Source organism: Parasteatoda tepidariorum, chromosome 2 (assembly GCF_982258835.1).
Source record: "Parasteatoda tepidariorum strain Cologne lab strain chromosome 2, Ptep-v5.0, whole genome shotgun sequence".
Classification (NCBI taxonomy): Eukaryota; Metazoa; Arthropoda; class Arachnida; order Araneae; family Theridiidae; genus Parasteatoda; species Parasteatoda tepidariorum.
In genome coordinates this window covers 19,736,000-19,758,008 of record NC_141756.1, presented here as the reverse complement: position 1 = coordinate 19,758,008, position 22,009 = coordinate 19,736,000, and the positions used below count along the sequence as shown (strand labels likewise).

Genomic DNA, 22,009 nt, shown 5'->3' with positions numbered 1-22,009 from the left:
AATTGTACTTTCCAAACACAATCAGATTCTCTTTAAATTTATGTACAGTAATGTTATCATTTTAAATTCAGTTCTATACAGTTATCGTTTGACAATTCTTACAAAACCAAAATATAACTATAAAAAATTATATAATCATCTCATGCACTTACATCAAAAATATGAAATAATTTTTTTAACTTACCGATTTAGTCGACTCTTCAGCATTTGGTTGGCTGGTCAGCTCAAATACTTCCGGTTTTTCAGCAAATTTCTAAAAAAAAAAGTTAATGCACATTATTAACATATTTATATTATTTTATGTACATATTTACATTTTATCATCAGTATTAAAGCACTTTTTTTTAAATTTATGACTTCAATGCGTCTTTAACGCTGTGACAGATGTTCTTAAACTATGTAGTAAAGATCAAGGACTATCTTGCATGTAAAAACAAAATGGATAAGTCTTTTCTATCATTATTATTTGAAATGCATGTCTTAATTGCTGAATTGTACTTTCCAAACACAATCAGATTCTCTTTAAATTTATGTACAGTAATGTTATCATTTTAAATTCAGTTCTATACAGTTATCTTTTGACAATTCTTACAAAACCAAAACCTAACTATAAAAAATTATATAATCATCTCATGCACTTACATTAAAAAATATGAAATAATTTTTTTAACTTACCGATTTAGTCGACTCTTCAGCATTTGGTTGGCTGGTCAGCTCAAATACTTCCGGTTTTTCAGCAAATTTCTAAAAAAAAAAAGTTAATACACATTATTAACATATTTATATTATTTTATGTACATATTTACATTTTATCATCAGTATTAAAGCACATTTTTTTTAAATTTGTGACTTCAATGCGTCTTTAACGCTGTGACAGATGTTCTTAAAGTATGTAGTAAAGATCAAGGACTATCTTGCATGTAAAAACAAAATGGATAAGTCTTTTCTATCATTATTATTTGAAATGCATGTCTTAATTGCTGAATTGTACTTTCCAAACACAATCAGATTCTCTTTAAATTTATGTACAGTAATGTTATCATTTTAAATTCAGTTCTATACAGTTATCTTTTGACAATTCTTACAAAACCAAAACCTAACTATAAAAAATTATATAATCATCTCATGCACTTACATTAAAAAATATGAAATAATTTTTTTAACTTACCGATTTAGTCGACTCTTCAGCATTTGGTTGGCTGGTCAGCTCAAATACTTCCGGTTTTTCAGCAAATTTCTAAAAAAAAAAGTTAATGCACATTATTAACATATTTATATTATTTTATGTACATATTTACATTTTATCATCAGTATTAAAGCACTTTTTTTTAAATTTATGACTTCAATGCGTCTTTAACGCTGTGACAGATGTTCTTAAACTATGTAGTAAAGATCAAGGACTATCTTGCATGTAAAAACAAAATGGATAAGTCTTTTCTATCATTATTTGAAATGCATGTGTTAATTGCTGAATTGTACTTTCCAAACACAATCAGATTCTCTTTAAATTTATGTACAGTAATGTTATCATTTTAAATTCAGTTCTATACAGTTATCGTTTGACAATTCTTACAAAACCAAAATATAACTATAAAAAATTATATAATTATCTCATGCACTTACATCAAAAATATGAAATAATTTTTTTAACTTACCGATTTAGTCGACTCTTCAGCATTTGGTTGGCTGGTCAGCTCAAATACTTCCGGTTTTTCAGCAAATTTCTAAAAAAAAAAAGAAAAGTTAATACGCATTAGTAACATATTTATATTTTTTTATATACATATTTACATTTTATCATCAGTATTAAAACACTTTTTTTTTTAAATTTGTGACTTCAATGCGTCTTTAACACTGTGACAGGTGTTCTTAAAGTATGTAATAACGATCAAGGATTATCTTGCATGCAAAAACAAAATGGATAAGTCTTTCTATTATTATTATTTGAAATGCATGTCTTAATTGCTGAATTGTACTTTCCAAACATAATCAGATTCACTTAAAATTTATGCGCAGTAATGTTATCATTTTAAATTCAGTTCTATACAATTATCTTTTGCAATTCTTACAAAACCAAAATATAACTATAAAAAATTATATAATCATCTCATGCACGTACATAAAAAAAATATGAAATAATTTTTTTAACTTACCGATTTGGTCGACTGTTCAGCATTTGGTTGGCTGGTCCGCTCAAGTACTTCCAGTTTTTCAGCAAATTTCTAAAAAAAAAAAAAAGTTTATACATATTATTAACATATTTATATTTTTTTTTATATACATATTAACATTTTATCATCATTATTAAAACACTTTTTTTAAAAAATTTGTGACTCCAATGCGTCTTTAAAGCTGTGACAGCTGTTCTTAAAGTATGTAAAAAAGATCAAGGACTATCTTGCATGTAAAAACAAAATGGATAAGTCTTTTCTATTATTAGTATTTGAAATGCGTGTCTTGATTGCTGAATTGTACTTTCCAAACACAATCAGATTTACTTAAAATTTATGTACAGTAATGTTACCATTTTAAATTCAGTTCTATACAGATATCTTTTGACAATTCTTACAAAACCAAAACATAACTATGAAAAATTATATAATCATCTCATGCACTTACATTAAAAAATATGAAATAATTTTTTTAACTTACCGATTTGGTCGACTGTTCAGCATTTGGTCGGCTGGTCAGCTCACACACTTCCGGTTTTTCAGCAAATTTCTAAAAAAATGAAAAGTTAATACATATTATTAACATATTTATATTTTTTTATATACATATTAACATTTTATCATCAGTATTAGAACGCATTTTTTTTAAAATTTGTGACTCCAATGCGTTTTTAATGCTGTGACTGGTATTCTTAAAGTATGTAATAAAGATCAAGGACTATCTTGCATGTAAAAACAAAATGGATAAGTCTTTTCTATTATTATTATTTAAAATACACATTTCAATTGCTGAATTGTACTTTCCAAATATAATCAGATTCATTTAAAATTTGACCAGATAAAGAATAATCGCTAAAATTTCGAAACCATGTTTAGTTCATTATTCAAAATTAAAAATTCCGTGCAAGACGTCTTAAGCACAGAGGAACTTCAACAAATGCTTAAAAAGAGAGAGAAATGATGCTCACCTTCTCATTGCTGTTTACCTCGATTTCCATGCCAACATCCATGAAATTAAAAAGCACTTCGTCCGATGGAAAATCAACCTATCAAAGAGTTAAATAAAATGTATTCTTGTTTAATAAATAGACAGCTTGTTGAACCAAAGTTTTAGGCTCTAAAGGTGCATTTTGTTTTACTTTTTTAGACTTATATTAAACTTATCAAGTTTTCAATATGAGGTACAGTTTTTTTTAATGCTTGTTGACCAATTCATTGTCAGTAATGTTATCATGTTAAAATTAGTTTAAAAACTAATCTCTTGACAATTCTTATGAAACCAAACTATAAAAAGTATACCAAAATCTCATGCCTTTTTACATTATTAAATCTGAGGGATTTTTTTTCCTTCTAAATATCTCAGCGTTTAAAAATCTTTGATTAAATATGTGTTGGGAATAATTGAAAAAATCATTAGAAATACGTTTGTACCTTCGCACATTTCAATTAAATAAATAAGAGAAATTATGCCCATAATATATTTTAAACTTACCGTCTTGGTGGGCATCTCAGTATCCGTTAACTTCTTTAAAAGAGCTTCTTGTTCCGTTACTAGTTTCTAAATAAAGAAAAAATATTTATCAGATGATAATCGGCACTTTCAAAATAAAAAATAATAAAAAAATGTTCATACAAAAATTAAAATATCTCACTCAATTCAAGTAATATTGAAGTATTTAGAGTTGAATAAAAGATTCAAATTAATTCAATTCAATATTATTCTAAAAATACATTAATATTGAATTACATAGAGTTTAATAAAGGATTTAAAATGCCTTATGATTTTATTCTATTTAGAAACTTTGAATATTAAAACTAAAACATCCCCATCCATTCGAAATGTTTTGAAATATTTAGAACTTAATAGAAGATTTAAATCGCGTTAAAATATTATTTACGTTTCTATTAGAATTTTTACATGCTAATTCCAGAGAAAGACAGTAAGTATAACAATATTTAATTTTATTTCATAATCGCCGTCAAACAGCCGACCCACTTTTTAGGTTTACGACTACTAATGTTCCACTCCGAAGACTACGAGAAGCTTCCACAGTTAGCCTGACGGCAAAGAAATTCTAACCCATTCCGTCTAACACTGAGGATATTTCATGTCAGCACTGTGGTCGGTGCAAGCTGGATGCGGAATTGGTATTGACAACCATCGATGGGATTCGAACCCGTGTCACCTCATTTGAAGGCGAAAGCTCAGCCCCTCAGTAATAGTGGCTCAAGTATGACAATATTGCCAAAAATAGGGAAGAGTAAAATAATCTAATTTTATTCATTTTTAAATGAAAAGTAGAAAAATAACTAAATTTTGCTAAATAGCAGCATTGTTTTTAAAATTTATTGACTAAAGGTACCTCTCGATCATTTCGTATTCTGCACAGCTCTGAATAAAGCGGATCTTTCAAAACTTCCTATAAAAAGATAAACATATTTATAAATATAGACCAATTAATAAAAAATAAATAAAATAGCAATTTAAAAGAAATGTTTTTTTTTTTCTTTTTTAAGAAAACTAAAAAATAATTGTATTTGTGCCAGATAAAATTTTAAAACAGTAGGAAAATTCAGTTTCCTAACTTTCAAAAATAAAAAAAGTTTCTGATTGATAGTACATTCAATTGATCGGAAACAGGATATTAAAAGAAGTTTTTTCTTTCTAATGTATGTATTTTATTTAGTGATAATCATGCCGATATGTTTTCCCTGTAAGAAATTCAGGATCAAATTACGGTAAAATGTATCGATAATTAGATTACCGGTGATTTTTACCATGGCATTCATTTTTGCAGAAACAGGTTACGGAAAAAAATCTGATAATCCGTAATTACTAACAGCCATAATCATCGTAAAATAGCTGAATAACTGTAATAAAATAAAAATTACAGTAAAATTTACGATATAAATGGATCTTGTGATAGAAAAATTTTACGGATGATGTATCCAAAGTGCTGAAACTATAGCCATAGTTTCATCTCAAATATCTTACAGTGTTGCTGCAGTGGCCCGGGAAGACTAAAACTTTCATTGTCACTGGACAAGTAAAGATTTGAGAACTCTAGCTAGTTGTGAAATGTTCGAAACTTTGAGTTCTTGATTTCACTTTCCAAATAGGAATATATACAATAATAACAAAACTTTCAAACAAGACAATATATTTTAAATATTAAAATTTCGTGAAAAAAGTTTTTTGAAACAATACTTACATAATACTTGTCTGATTTCCTCATTTTCTTTTGAATTTCAGTTAGAATCTGTAAAATATGCGTTAATATTCGTATTAATAATTAATTAGGAAATAAAATAAAGTGAATAGTAAGTCTTTCAGAATATAAAATAAATAATACTTACGTAATTTTCTGTACTGTTATAAAGATCCCCTTCCATGCGATTAATTTCCTAAATAAGCACATAAAAATAAAAAATAAAGTAAATTACTCAATGTTATTGTTAATTCAAGATAATAAATATATATCATTTAACGGATAAAATTTTAAGTAAATGAATTTAGTTTGTGAAACTCATTTTTTTATAGCCTATTGAAAATCGAAATATATTCTTAACAGTCCTCTTTACCGTCGATCGAACTCAACTGTCAAAGAGGTAGAGACGGAGAGGAAAAATTCTAAACAAAAATTTAGTAAAACAATTGTTGAAAAATTGTTAAATAATAAACACTTATATATTTTAAAATTTTTTATAAATATATTTGCTTTGAACAATTTAAGTTAAAAGAATTTTTCAGCTGCAACAAGCCGCTTTTAATCTGTTTAAACTGTGAAAAAAATTAATTTTCTAAAAATCTAAAAACCGACAATTGTATAGTTTTAAGCTACAGACTAAACACCACAAATTTTATATTTTTATTGTTTTAAAGTTTTGTGGAAAGTTCTATAAAAGTTTTGAAAATTATAAAGCGCTATTTCTTCTAATCCAATAAAGCAACCCTTTCATTTTACACCGTTTTGAAAGGTCGAATAATAAGTACTATGTTAAGCACAAAAGAATGCCAAGAAAACAAAAATTAAAAATTTAGCCTAAATTTCAAGATGGCGTTGGTTTCTTAACCTCAACATCTGATTCAAAATTTATTTTTTTCTTTTGAATTAACGTTTAATTTTGAAGAAAGAGTTTAAGTTTTACACGGATATGGCTATGTCATGTTTACTGCAACATAAGGAATATTCAGAAATCTATCAAAAACTATATATATATATATATATATATATATATATATATATATATATATATATATATATATATATATATATATATATATATATATATATATATATATATATATATATATATATATATATATATATATATATATATATATATATATATATATATATATATATATATATTTCAAAACACCAGAAGTTTCATCCAACCTATGGTTAATGTTTTCAATATAGTTATAGTAATATAGTAAATAACAAGTATCTCCAGCTCTTGACTTGCTTGACTTCCGGTTAGAAAGTTAGCAGCTCCTTACTACAGCTTATTCTGTGAGACTATAATTTCAAATAGATAATTTTGTTTTCAATAAAAAGAAATGAATTATATGATTTCTGAACACAAATCAACTTTTTTTCATAAGTTATTAAAAATATTAAGTAATTCTGGAGAGTTAAATATGAAAATTTTTATTAGTTATTTACGGATATACTATTAAAAAATATGCCATGGTTGCTAGATTTGGAATGAACTCGCTTTTTTTACGGCAGTCCTGATTTGATCTTTTTTAACTACCTGTTCGCTTTTTTTTAACTGCCTGTTTCTTAACTGCCTGTGTTTTATTACTGCCTGTTCGCGTTGCAAGACGCGTACTATCTTACATTTGTGTTAGCATATCGTTCCAGATGCGAGACTAAGCTCATTTTGCAAATTATCATTTATGTTGAAATTTTTAAAGTTGGTATAATGGTGACAAGGTAATAAGTGCTTTAAAACGATTCTTTTTTTCAAATGATAATTCTTCAAATGTTAAGGTACACAGCAAGAGGCAATTCAAGTTTAAGACTTAGTACTCTCTGTAAACACAAATTATAAATTATGTAACAAGTACTATGTATGCAAGAAATACTACGCAAGAAAGTCTCAAAGCACAATGATTATGTTGTGAGCCAAATGCTCTCAAAATACACCAGGAAATTTACCCGAAAGTATAGGCAGTAAAGAGCCTGCAGCTCTCCCTAGTGTAGAAAGCACCATCCATCCCCACCTCCTTTACTGGATTAATCACTTATTAACAACAACCACCACAACATAATTACATATTTATATTTCAAAAAGTTGATGCTTACATAAGCTTCCTGAATCTTCGAAACGTTCCGAGATGAATCATTAAACACTTCGGATTTCTGAAAAAAGGCAACTAATTAGAAATCTTTAAAGGGTTAGTTTATGAAAAAAAAAAAGTCTTTTCTCAAATTAATCGATAAAAAATGTAGTTTATATAAACTAAGGAGTAGTTAAGGAGAAGAGTCATTTTTGAAAGAAAAGTTAATACTCCACGTAAGCAAACTTGTTTCGTATCTCTTAGTTAATTTGTATAAAAAGTGCGAAAGATTTAATTAATTGAATGCGATCATATTTACGTAATCTAAGAAATGCTAAAAGATACGAAAGTGCTAAAGATATACGCTGTAAGAATTTTCTTTCTGAAAATACGGTAAAATAACCGGTAGCAGTCTGTTCATCTGAATACCCATATTGTTTATAGGTAGGAACATTTTTTACCTTAGCTATTTTGAAACCGTTTGCAACTGGTACGGTTAAAAAAACATGAGTACAGAACTATATGGTTTTGTGACCATTTACTACTGGCATAGTTTCTGAACCAAAACATGAAAACCAATCGGACACTGTAGGTGCTGAGCTATTAGAATAAAATGAGGAGAGAGTAGGAATAATAAATATAAATCTAATAGTGCTTTATAGAATAATGAAAATAATAATAATAATTCGTAATAATAATAATAATTAGTAATAATAATAATTTATAATAATTAATAACTAAGCACATTAAAATGCTATGTTCTAAAATTTTACGAGTAAAATGCTTACACAATCGATTTTAGGAGATGAATCATTCGATGTAGATGATGAACTCGACTAATGAAATAAATAGAAAGAAAATATCTCTCGTTAAAAAAATTATCACAAAATGAACTGAAATGTTATGCATATAAAATAATATAATTTGACTTCGCAAATATATTTTTCAAGAAAAAATATAAAATTGAATTATTTTTCATTTATTTTAAATCGTATTTAATTCCATGAAAGAATAATACTCGCAAATTTGTTTACTGGAGATGTATCTTCCAAATAATAAAGACACTCATTTTTATTCATATTGATTCACTCATTCATACTCATATAAATTCACTTTAAAAGAATTCAAAATTAGAAAAATTTAAAAATAATAAAAAGGAAAAAATTTTAAAAAATGAAATAGCATTTTTAAGATTTTTCTCTCGAAAATGGTTAGAATTAATAAATAATTTTTTAAACTTTATATTCCAGAAGAAATATATTGAAAATTACAAAAGATCTACATCTTCTCTTTATTTCTGGACATCGAATAAGGTTTTAACAAATTAAAACCAGTTTGATTGCCTGATGAAATTTGTTGATAACTTCTGAGATTCGTGTTTCACATTCCAATCAATATTCATCGACAATCAAACAGGACTTGATGTTCCAAATATCGCATTCTACTATATCGATTCGTTAGATTCTTAAAACATGAAATGAATTTCGACTCCCTTGTTATCAATGACTCCAAATATATAATATAAAGACAATAAGAAAACCCATCTCGGATATAAAAACAATAAAAAGGAAGAAGTTCGATTAATTTAATTTAAACAAATTTTCATTATTTATGAAAAATCACATAAAATGTCTCTTGAAGGATATCCCTTGCAATGAGGAACTTTTTAATGTGTTTAGAAGGGGGGGGGGGGGAAAGATAAGTTGAAAGCAACTTACCTGTTGAGAACTGGAAATCTCTAGTTTGATGGCAAAAGTTGTTCCATCATAAGTAACTTCCTATAAAAAAAGAGTATCAATATTTATTAATGTTGTAAAATATATGACTCTCTAAATCACAGACTTATAATCTATATCAGTGTTTACCTGTCATAAAAACTCTATCACGATATTCAAGTCTTAGATAGCTTTGAAATTCATGCAACAATATTTTTTAAGATGGAAAACGATAACTAATATTTCTTTACAAGAACTGAATATCGTTTTAATTTATGAAAAAACAAAACAAAAGAAAACAACAATGTAATGATCAGCTCTTCATATATATTTTACATACATGACTTTTATCTCTTTTAGTCTTTCACTTCTTTTTAAAATTTACATTTAATTTTAAATTTGATCTCTTGAAGTTTTGATTCTTAACACTAATTGTTTTTAACGCTCATTGCTGCATTCTCTTTCGTTTGCCCGACGCCGAGGATTTATAGCCCGTGATGCGTCGAACACTGAATATATTAAGCGTCCCTGAATAATTTTCCCTGAAATAGTTTATTTAATATTTTAAATCGAAATTTAAAACACTAAATATTTTTAATGGGTTACTAAAATTAAGCTCGCCTTTTAAACGAATTTTTTTTGGCGAAAAAGTCACTACAATGATCCTATTGCGCATGCAAATATTTTTTGTTAGTAAACAAACAAAAATAATGAATAAAAAAAACTTTAACAGTGAAAAAGTAAATGAAAAATTTGACTATAATATTGCATAAAATTGACAGAATAAGAATTGTTTGAAAAAATTAGAGCGAATATATTTCTAAAATTGCGCTAGCTTTTTAAACGAAATGTTTTTGGTAAAAATCCATGATATTGGTCCTATTGCGCATGCAAATATTTGTGTTTAGTAAACGAATAAAAATAGTGAATAAATAAAATTTATGCATTGAGAAAGAAAATTGAAAATTTGATAATCGGATTTTATTTAAAGCTGACTGTAATTATTGTTTGAATGGATGAAAAGTGATCTAATGATGTTTAAAAATTCTCTAAAATTCCAGAATAACGATAAATATTTTTTACTTTCTTGTTTCGGGAAATGTCCTATAAATGAGTTAAAATATAGTGCTGATTAGAATAAATATCTAATGCAAATTTCCTGGAGAAAAAGTAATGTAAATCTATAGCAGTAAAATATATAGATAATTGTAGTACATTTAATTGTAGTTTAAGGCTATTAAATTAAAATAATTTAATAGCCTTAAACTACAATTGGCCAATACTTACCTATGGATCTGAGACCTGGAACCTAACTCAAGCTGGTGAAAATAAAATTGCCATTTTTGAGAGAAAAGTTTTGAGGGCCATCCTTGGTGGGATAAAAATAAATAATTCCTGGAGAAGACGATATAATACTGAACTGTATAAAATCTACAGAGAGCCAGATATTGTGAAATTCATTAAAATACATCGAATGAACTGGGCAGCTCACATTTTCAGAAGGAATGATGACTCAAATTTAAAAAAAATCCTGTTACACAAACCCCTAACGAACAGGAAAAGAGGTAGACCCAGGCTGAGATTGTTGGATTTAGTTAAGACTGATTTCCTTACTCTAAAGGAGAAAAACTGGCGAACAAGTGTCAAAAGTAGAGAGAAGTGGATTCGAATTCAAAGGAAGGCACTGGCCCATCCTGGGCTGTCTAGCCAGATATGATGATGATGATAAACTACAATTAAATGTACTAAAATTATCTATATATTGTTCACATTAAAAGGACTTCAATAAATAAAATGATTATAACTCTTAACTAAAAGTAGTAAAAGAAATTTTATATATTCTCGATACTACTTAAAACATATAATTTTAATATTTATTTAACCATAAACTAAAATTAAATGCAATTTTTTCTTTTATTGTTCTTATTAATTAGAGTGGAAAGAAATTTTTTGTTGCACTCATAAAACTTTTAAATTCATAACTAAAAGTAATAGAATATGACCTATCCGTTTTAGATACAAGTGGAAAATAAATAACTGAATAACCACAAAGTAAATTTCAATGCAATATTTTCGATTTTTTGTTCATATTAAATGGACTGGAATAAATAACGTTTGTCGTCATTATTGAATATTTTTAATTTATAACTAAAAATAATAGAATATGATTTATTCATTCTAGATATTATATATAATTTAAAAGATAATTAGCTATTAATTAAAGTTAAATGCAATTTTTTGATTTATTGCTGATATTAAATGGGCAGAAATAAAAAAAAATTGTTGTGTATATTAAATTTCCCTGCGTGTGATTAAAAATAGTAATCAAATTATTTTCTGAAAATATTAAAACATTTGAAAATTTTCTAATGAGTTAAGAAAATAAATTTCTGAATTTTCTGAAGAAAAATAATGCCAATAATTTCTCAATATTTAAAAAGGCAATGATTTAAGATGAAGAGATAAAATAAGATAACATAGATTTTTGTCTATAAACGAAGTTTACTTTCCCTTTTCTGCTGCAATTAACTTGTTTAAATGCACAAGTAAAAAATAAACTAATTATTATGTCTATTTTTAAAAGCAACTTTCACGCAAAAGTCCTGATTTTAGAGAAATCTTTAACAAATAGATTTCTTAATAAATTAAAACTAAAATTTTTTAGATTGTTTAATAAAAAATGATTTAAAATGTCTTTTATATTTAAGGCTTTCCTTACTATTTATCAGTAATACTTACTGAAACTATTATAAACTAATTAATAAAAATCTATGTTTCCTAGATATATGAAAAAGAAATCATGACAATTCTGATTCTATTAAAAAAAAAAGAAAAAGAAAAAAAGAGGAGCAAGAAAGAAAAAGAAATGGCGAAATAGCTAGCGTTAATAATTTTTTCATAATTATTTTTTCAATGTAAAAGCATTTTATTTTAGAAGAAATCGTGTTTTAAATACATAATTAGCACAACAAAATTATTTTTTGCTAATAAAATGAAATGAAAACATGTTATGTACCTGTTGATGCCTAGGAGCCATCTCACAATTAACTCGTTTTTTAATTATGAAAAAAATGGTTAGGAAAAAAACTAATGTAAATGAGAAGTCCAATAACGAACACGACAAAATATATCCTCTGGTGGGACTGACTACTGAACAAATACCCCTTTTCACCCACCTCTCCCCCAAACTGCCCCCTCTGGTGGCTAACTTGTCAGCATTTCGAAATAAAAAGAATATTCAGCCTTTTGAAATTTAAAATATATCATCAAACATCTGGCAATTTTTCACAAACCAAACCATATATCAACAATACCGGTTTTTTAATTCCCTCTTTCAGTTTTTGAACCTTTTTACCAGCTTTCGATTCGATTTAACGAAAATGACGTTTTCATCAATTGTTTTAGGCAAAAAATAATAATAATAATAATAATAAAAAAAATAAAAAATAAATGAATAAAAAAAATTAAAAACAGTTAAAGAAAAATTTCCTTTTTTCCAGTTTAGTATAAATTATTTTATTAAGAAAATATGTTAATTCTTTTAATGGCAATTTTGAAGGATTAACACTAAGCACGGAAATGAGCGAAAAATTTTCAATTATCATTGTTACTTATAATATTAATATTTTTTTTAAATTTCTTTTTCAAGCGAAGTGTAACTACTTAAAAAGATTTCATCCCTTCATTGATAAGAAATTTTTGAGACCCAAGAGTTGCGATTTAGCTGATATAGGTAGGATTAGTCATTTAAATTCGAGTTTAATAAAGCAATCTTTTATGTTTATCAAATGTAATACTGTCTAATTTTTTTAGTTTAACTAAAATAGCTGCACGCTTTCTGCCAGCTTCTAACTTTCTTTAACGAAATAACTTTAAATAAATAGTTAATAATTGTTAATTTCGAAAGAAAATAGAGCAAGAAAAAATACGGTCAAAACTTATGTTCTATGGGAACACTCTCGGGAAAATTCATATGAAATTTCTCAGTAATTTATAACGAAGCACTTTAGTAATGATTTTGGTAAAATTAACAATAAAATATTCTTTCATAATATATGATAAAATTTAGTAAATGTGAAAACATTTAGTAATTTTGTTATGATACCCTACGCCATGGCATAAAACTATTTATTCGGTTAAATTTACTTTTCTGTTCTGCATTTTCTACTAAATGTGTGGTAATCAGAACTTTTATTTATAAAACCAAAATTTCTAGCAAACCATTACTATGTAAATGGAGAAATACCCTGATTAATGTTTGAAATACATTTGTAGATTTTCATCATCGAAATCATTCTTTTTATTTTTTCATATATATGTCCACCATAAATGTCACTACAAAGCAGTGCAGTAATTTTTCCTGATTTTTTTCCACGTGATATTAAGTTTCAGAATTTAAAAGGATTATTCTAATGATTAAAGAGCATAAAAAATAATTAGGATTAAAATTTGCTTTTAAAAAAGTTTTAGAATTGACTAGGTTAAAACTTCGCAAAAGTGAATTGTAATCGGGATGAATAATTGGAATTACTAGTAAAGACTAAGCATTGCGTTTCTGTAACATTTGTTTACTTATGTTATGAGCTTTAAAATAGTAATTAATTATTTTTTTTCTCCTTAGTTTTAGATCTCCGCAGATTTAAACTGCAAATACCTCTTTTGAGATTTAAAAAAAAAACGTATTTAAAGCTTGCTATTGTGTCCGTAACAAGCAGGCTGAAACAATAATAAGAAAACAAATATTTTTAAAAAAATATTATATATGAAATATTTTGAATATTATATGTCCTTTGAAATTAAAAATATAGGCATTTAGTATGCATGATATTACCATAAATACCCAGTTGTGATAATGAAAGGATTTTTTTTCTATGTTACGTGTAAACAATTTAATGCAGAAAAAAAAAATTCCACATCAATAATTTCCTTATTGATGTGGAGTTTTTTTTTCCTCCTATTGGCCGGTATATGAATCACTGCAACTATTAAAAAGATATTATAGAAGATTTAATATATAACAATGGGTCTCAGATTTACATTTTTTCCGCTATCGCGCATAAATTCCGCCTTGCAGTGGTGATTACTCTAATATCACTCTGTAAAAATTTCCTAACTAGAAAAAAAAAGTGAAATAAAAACCAACACACACATTTACATTCCATGAAGTTTGCATCTTCTGTAAAATTAATCTCTCTAATTATTTGAGCTTTTAAATAATATTTAATGCAAGGATGAGAACTACATAAGATTAAAATGTACTACCCGCATTTAAAAATACCACCTTGGCATTTAAAAATACCACCTTGCTTGAAAATGGCAAATCTGTTATCAGATGTTGCAGTAAACTTTGTAAAGTAAATGATACTTTCAGTTGTTCTGTTTTCCCAGCACGTATCATTCAAGATTAAAGCAATAATAGAAGTGTCAAATCCACACTCACCACAGGTGCGCATCTCACAAATTTAAAGAACTAATTTCACTCAAAAAGTTAAACTCATTCATCAAAACCACCCACAACAGTGGCGGATCTTTGGTTTCCAGCTGTTGCGTTCGTTATCAGTTGTGAGGAGGGGCATTTAGGAAGTAAATTATGAATATCAATCCGTATTGTGTGTTATTTATTCTTCAGTACCTAGATCGAATGTGTACACTTTCATTGTTCCTCATAAAAAGAGTTTTCTGAATTCTAAGAATCATTACAAGAGAACACGTGTCTGCCAAACCCATTTAAAAAGGAAAGAACGTGCATTTCCCGCCTTTCACACGTTTTTGCACTTATTAAAATTTAGTCGAATAAATTTTTTAAAATGTGTTCAAAAATATTAAATAAAGAAGAAACAAATAATTTATTTTAGGTCTATCGAAGAATTTAAAGCAACCGTAGGGAAAATTTGTAAGCCTTTATCCATTTTGTTACTAAGATCCTAAAAAACGCGAAATTCTAAATGTTTTTTTTTTTGTTCTTTTTTTCCTGAAAAATGGTTAAAACAATTTTCCAAGAAAATAAAATTTAAAATTAGGCAATTTGTATTTTTTTTAAAAATTCGTAGGGAATAATTAGTATAAGATATAAAATATTGCGCAGTTAAAATTTTGTCTGCGTAATAAGCCGTAATCATTCGAATTTGCTACAACTATAATAAATTGCCAATTTAAACCACATTTTCGTGTAAATTTAATCATCTTATTTAATCATTCGATACAATGGTTCAATTCGAACAAAAATATGGTTTAATATATTATCTCATCTTAATATTTTAGCTGACAAAAATTGAAATCTAACAAATTACGACTAACAAAAGCTTAACAAAAAAATCTGAATTCCTTTAATTATCAAAGGAAACAGACAAGAATTGAATTATATGGAATATTCACAAGTCTAATTAGGTCATCAAACTACTTTTGACGTTTTAATTTTGATGATGCTTTATTCATTAGTGATTATAATAATTTCGCTAGTGTTTTTGCTTTTCCTCGCTTGAATACAAATTTTTTATTTCCATTGTATGCATTTTTTACTATATTTTTTGACGAGATTTCGATATATAACTTAAGAATGCTACCGAATACACCGTATTTTTTCATTAATAGTACCCAAATCGAGCCGTATTTTCAAATTTCTGTTGGCAACAGCTATTAATTATTTTTCGCATATATACGAAGTATAGATGTTGCAAATAATTATTTCTAAATTTATCTGAAACCACGAATTTATTCGGTGTATAGGATTTTTAAAATGTGTTTTTATGAAAGTAAATAATTTAAAATCACCTGTTACTAAGTTTTAAAGAAAAAAGAATGATGAAATTAATGGTAAAGCGGTAGTCGTCCCCACCGATTTGTATATCGGATAATCGAATAACCGGCTTCTATGAATAAAATTAAATGGAACCAAATCATTTTTTATGGAACTAATGCTAAACTTCCCCGTTTAAACAAACATTTGTTTTCTGTCCCCGCCTAATTTCATAAAGTAGAGGTACTGCAGTGAAAAATTTTCGTTTATTTTTGAGAAAAGTTTTACCAGCTACAACGGAATTTCCGTTTTTCAGTTAAGACAATGATACAATAGGCGGTTACTTCACTAGGGACTTCCTGTTCATTAGTTGGTCTAGACTCAAAAATTAATCAAACCTTGCTGCCAGCTTTACATTAAAGTAAACGAAAGGGGATTTTGACTTAATTCACTCACACATCATTTAGAATGTAAAAAAGGTACAGAGTGATTTGTTTTGTAGTTAAGACTTGTTTGACGCTGTTACATTTGATAAGAAAGAGTTTATAAAACCTAACACAATAGTGTACAGTATGTCTTTCTCTTAAATAGAATTATCTTTGCTTAATACAGTGAATAACTCTGAGTTGGTTGCAAATTGAGCGCGAAAAAGATTGATTTGAATTGATCGGGGAAAAAATCAATATTGAAAGCAATAAATTTAAAAAAATTCCAATCTAAAATAGCTCATTAATTTGGTATTTCTCAAGTTAAGGATAAGAAAAGAAAAAGAAAGAAAGAAAGAAGTAAAAATTAATAAAATCTGAATGTATTTGAAAGGAATACGCAAGTCATGAATGTTTAAGTTAAAACTGAAATGGAAAATCTGATTTTGATAAATTGATCAACTAAACGGGTATAAAAACAGTTTTCAATTATAGATTTTTCGGAAGGGATCAAATAATATTTTGACCTACATTATATTTTTAACTAACATTGATTTATTTTTATGTAGCTTTAAAAGTCATTTATATGTTATGATACAGACAGTTTTAATTATAATTGTTTATCTATCATAAAACTGAGTTAATTTAATCTAAATGCTATGCTAAGCATTAAATACAATTAAAAAGTAAAATTTCGCAAATATTTTGAATTTAAAATTAAATATTACTGTCTCAGAGAAATAATTATCAAGATAACGAAGCATAATTTTATAAAAACACCAACAGTTTCTTGTTGAGTTATGATTAATCAGTTCAGTTTTCTTACCTTCCAATGTTAAAATAAATTTTATAACCGAGTGGAAAAATACAACTTCAATAAGCAGTTTTACAGAAATGTTTAAATAGCAATTTATTTAATTACAATTTCATCGTATTTAATCAAAACAGTCAAGTGACCATAAAAGGTACTTAAAAAAATAAAAGTAGGTTTTGAAAATGCACGAGGAAATGAATTCGTCAACAAATCCATTTCCCCAAATTTAAATTCTTTTTATTTTATTTTATTTTATTTTATTTATTTATTTTTACATATTTTTGACATTTTTTAATTACATTAATTTTTCGAAATAGTTGAATATAGTCAGAAGAAGGGGTGAATAAACGAATTTATTTCATTCACATTTAGATTTTTTAAAAATTTTTAAGAAATTTATTGATTAATTTTTCATTTATTTCAATGTAGTAAAATCCTTTTTTTTATTTGGCTAGTTTACTTCCTAGTAAAAGTCATCAAAATGAAAGAAATATTTAGGGGAAAAAAATCGAATACTTTTGGATGTAAGAATTATTTTATGTTAAAATAAGTTGAAATAAAAATTATTTTGTGTTAAATAATGTCCGCAGAGATTATGATATGAACTGAACACTCCCCTCCCCCCCCCCCCCCCAAATATCCTCATTCACAAATTTTTTCTGAGAACTGATTGCAACTTTAAAACCACACCTTGCTTCTTTTGTCCACTTTGTACGTGAACACCTACTAGTTTCGTTATCAGTTCTTGTTCAAATTCGGAGATATCCTTGCAAGTTTTTAAACCAATTTGTTGTTTTACAGAGTTAAATATTTTTAAAGTATTATAATTATTATCATCAATTAAATGAAATGGGGTTTATTCACTAATTATATTAATAGGTTCTAAAGCACGAAATGATGTGAATGTTTCGTTCTCCTGTAGTTACTTTCTACTAAAAATGGGTGAATATATTAAAAAAAATAAATAAATAAACGCGAAAAGGTACTTTGGTATTTTATAAATTTATTTCATTCAATAAGCCATTCAAGACTATTCATAAAGTCATAACATTAAGTTAGATCATTCATAATATGAAGTAAACCTTTCATAAAGTTTCACGTGAAAGATAATAAAATTTAATTTTATTAGATTTCACAAGGTATTGCTCATAATATTTATTTGGTATATTTTTTTACAGTTTTTTTAGAAAGAAAAATTTTATCGAGAAGTATGGGACTCAAAAATAACCACCCTGAATGAACAAAGAGAATTTTATTTATTTATTTTTTTTGAAATGGTATGCTTCTTTAGATTCATAAGAAGGCAATTTAGGGCAAAAGAAAACTTTACATTGATAGCAGAAAACAGTTTCCTCTTAAAAATGAGAAAGTGGTTTCGGAAGTAGGTTTTGAAAATGCACGAGGAAATGAATTCGTCAACAAATCCATTTCTCCAAATTTTAGTTTTATTTCTTTATTTATTTATACATATTTTTGACATTTTTCAATTACATTTATTTTTTTAAGTAGTTGAATTTAGTTAGAGGAAGGGACGAAAAAAAGAAGTAATTTAATTCAAATTTAGATTTTTAAATTTTTTTTACGAAATTTATTCATTAAGTTTTTCAATGTAGCATGACCTTTTTTTATTTGGCTAGTTTAATTCCTAGTAAAATTCATCAAAATGGAAAAATTATTTAGGGAAAAAAATCGAATGCTTTTGATTTAAGAATTATTTTATGTTAAAATAAGTTGAAATATAAATTATTTTACTTTGAATAATGTCCGTAGAGATTATGATATGAACTGAGCACTCCCCCCCCCCCAAATATCCTCATTCACAAATTTCTTCTGAGAACTGGTTGCAACTTTAAAAGCACACCTTAATTCTTTTGTTCTTTTTGTGGGCGGACATCGACTAGTTTCGTTATCAGTTCTTGTTGAAATACGGAGATTGCCTCGCAAGTTATAAAATCAATTTGTTGTTTTACAGAGTTAAATATTTTATCATAAATAGATATTTTTAAAGTATTATTATTATACTCATCTATAAAATGAAATGGGGTGTATTCCTTAATTCTATTCCCAGGTTTTCATTAAAGGTTCTCTTTCGCATTAAAAATTTACGATAGGCCAGTCGTCAAATTTAGTTAATTTATTTCCTCACCTGCACTAAGTATTCATATTCATTAAAACAAAGCGGAATTAAATTGCGAAGAGGGGATCTATTTGCTGTTTTTAACACCCATTTCGTTTATTATCTCAATGATTAATAGTAAAACAATTAAAAGAAACTATTTTTTTCTTTACCATCAGTTTAAACGATTATTACAGTCATTCTTTTGCATCAAATTGCCAACATATTGATTAAGGATTACACCAAGATTTTGAGATATCGTTAAATTACGAATATTACGTAAGTTTACAGGTAAGAAGGGGGTTTGCAATTTGCTTAGGTAAGACATTAAATTTTCTTTAACTTAAAGAATTTTTTATCAAATGCAAAATTAGTTTCATATATACAAATCAATTGCAGTTTTACATAAAAATTATTATTTTTTGTATTCTTTTATGTGTGCAATTTGATTATTTCTGTTGATATGAGTAGAAAAAGTCCAGAACTTTTGAGAGATCTTATTACGCTTGATTTGAACGACCTTGAAATATAATGAATTATTAAAATTTATCAAAGGTTATAAATTGAGCAATTTTTATTCTTGCGTAAAAGTTATCCAATAGACAATTTAAAGGTATAAAAATAGATTATTATTATTATATCATTTGTGACAAAACTCGATTAAATAATAGAAATTTAAAAATGGGTGAGCTTTAAAACAATGATCATAACATTTCCCTCTTGGAACATCAGTGTTCTAATCGTGGCACCCCCTTTTTTTTTTTAAAGAGAATTTAGATGTAGAGGGGGAGGAAACAAGGTATTCCGCGATAAGTATTCTAGAGCTAGTTGGTGGTGCTTGTGTCGTCGCTGAGTCGGAATATTTTTCATAACAGCATTACTACATACGGCTACAGGTGGCTTGAGCTATGGCTTTATATTGTCATTCAAGTCATCGTATTTTCTTACTATCTCTTTTTCGAAGATATATATTATATTATATAGGATATATATATATTTTATATAATATAATATTAGAGAATCTTAAATCTCATGATAAAGAGAAGATATAAGAGAGATATTTCTCGCATTTTATTAGGTTATTTGCACAATAACGTTATTCGTATATGTGCAAATTTGTGTAGAATTCAAAGTACATTAGAAGTACGAAGAAATATTTTTCAGCTTTATTTTGTTAACTTTTGAGCACATATTTTTTCATCATTTGCTTCGATTATCCTTTCAGTATTTATAATGATCACATTTTTATATTTTCAGCAGTTATGTGCTTAATTTGTACTTTTAGTCTTAACTATTTTAAAGATATTTCCCAATTAGTAGTAAACACAATATTATATAGTTTTCGATTATAGGGATATCAGTAGTTAGAGCTAAATATTAACTTTGTGTAAATAACGTAGCATGAATATGGGTACATATTTTTAACATTATTCTGTAACATAGAAATATTAATTAAAATTCTGTTTTGATGAGTTTTTTTTAAACTTTTCCTTTTCTGAATAAGTTGTTATAGATTGTCTTTTGCAACATATTTGTGAGGTAAAAAAATGTGATTTAAGAATTTCTTAAAAGAAAAAATACTTTTATTTTAATGAACTGAAAATTAAAATATTGCTGTTAAGGTTACAAATTTTTAAATTCTTACATGACAACCCAAAGGTATTAAAATAGATCATTATTAAATCATTATTAACAAAACATGATTAAATAATGCAAAAATTAAAATGCGTAGTCTTTAAAACGGGAAAAGGAAAGAGGGCGCTATTATCATTTCCGCCCTTAGAACATCAGAGTTCTAAGCGTGCAATCCCTTTTTAAAGAGAACTTAGGGGTATGTGTGGAGGGGGGGGGGAGAAATGTGATATTACTCTTTAAGTATTTTGTACTGGTGTTTGTTGTGTCCGTGCAGAATATTTTGAGCTGTGTCTTTGCTGAATATGGCTTGTCACGTAAGTTATTGAATTTTCATACATTTTCTTTTTTTCGCGTCTCTTTAAATATATATTTCCTGTTATTTTATTCAGTTGTTTAACGTTTTTTAATCGCACGTTTCTATAATGTTTCTTAATCACACATGTGTAAATAAGCATGAAATCTAAACTATATTAGATGTAGGAAAAATATATTCCATAGCTCTATTTTGTAAATTTTAAAGCATATATGTTTTGTTATTTATCTTTATTGGGCTTTCTATGTTTATAAGGAACACGTTTTCATTATATAGTTAGTCACTTGCTAACTTTATACTTTAAAAGTTTAACTAATTTAATGATATCTCCTTATTAGTAGTAAACCTTATATTATATAGTTTTGGATTATAGACTTAACTGTAATTAGCATTAAATATTAAATTTCTTTAAGTAACGTTGCAGAAATTTGGTTTCATAATTTTAATTGTATCAGGCTGCAAAGAATTTTTAAATAAAAATTTAGTTTGGTTGATTTTTTTTTAAAGTTGTAATATTTTATTGTTTGAATTTCGGGAAGTTTTAAACATTCTATAATAACATGTTTCGGAGAAGAAAAAAAAATTATATATGAAATTTTTCGTTTAATGTATAAATTTTTTTATTTAAAAAGATTAAAATTTTTTAATTTAATTTTATTTAGCAAAAAATATTGCGTGGTAATCCTTATATCTAGTTATTTTTCTTTAACGATAAGCTATTAATTTTTGAATTCTCAATTGTATGTTAATAACTTTGTAATTTAAAAAGGGGCTATGATGTATTTTATTCAATT

The 22,009-nt window shown here is 26.5% G+C and overlaps 3 long non-coding RNA genes across 3 annotated transcripts; all 3 read right to left on the bottom strand.

Moving 5' to 3' along the window:
* Nucleotides 1–1,651: 1,651 nt before the first annotated feature.
* Nucleotides 1,652–2,722, bottom strand: LOC147814596 (uncharacterized). Its single transcript, XR_015430740.1, has 3 exons — nucleotides 2,653–2,722; nucleotides 2,154–2,222; nucleotides 1,652–1,724 (listed from the first exon to the last, which is right to left on the bottom strand). It is a non-coding gene; the product is annotated as an uncharacterized LOC147814596 (long non-coding RNA).
* A 307-nt stretch (nucleotides 2,723–3,029) lies between these two features.
* LOC147814595 (uncharacterized) lies at nucleotides 3,030–5,425 on the bottom strand. Its single transcript, XR_015430739.1, has 4 exons — nucleotides 5,384–5,425; nucleotides 4,535–4,591; nucleotides 3,664–3,729; nucleotides 3,030–3,217 (listed from the first exon to the last, which is right to left on the bottom strand). It is a non-coding gene; the product is annotated as an uncharacterized LOC147814595 (long non-coding RNA).
* Nucleotides 5,426–7,482: 2,057 nt separating this feature from the next.
* On the bottom strand, nucleotides 7,483–12,320 carry LOC147814594 (uncharacterized). The gene is made up of 3 exons (XR_015430734.1): nucleotides 12,193–12,320; nucleotides 9,180–9,239; nucleotides 7,483–7,543 (listed from the first exon to the last, which is right to left on the bottom strand). It is a non-coding gene; the product is annotated as an uncharacterized LOC147814594 (long non-coding RNA).
* Nucleotides 12,321–22,009: the final 9,689 nt, after the last annotated feature.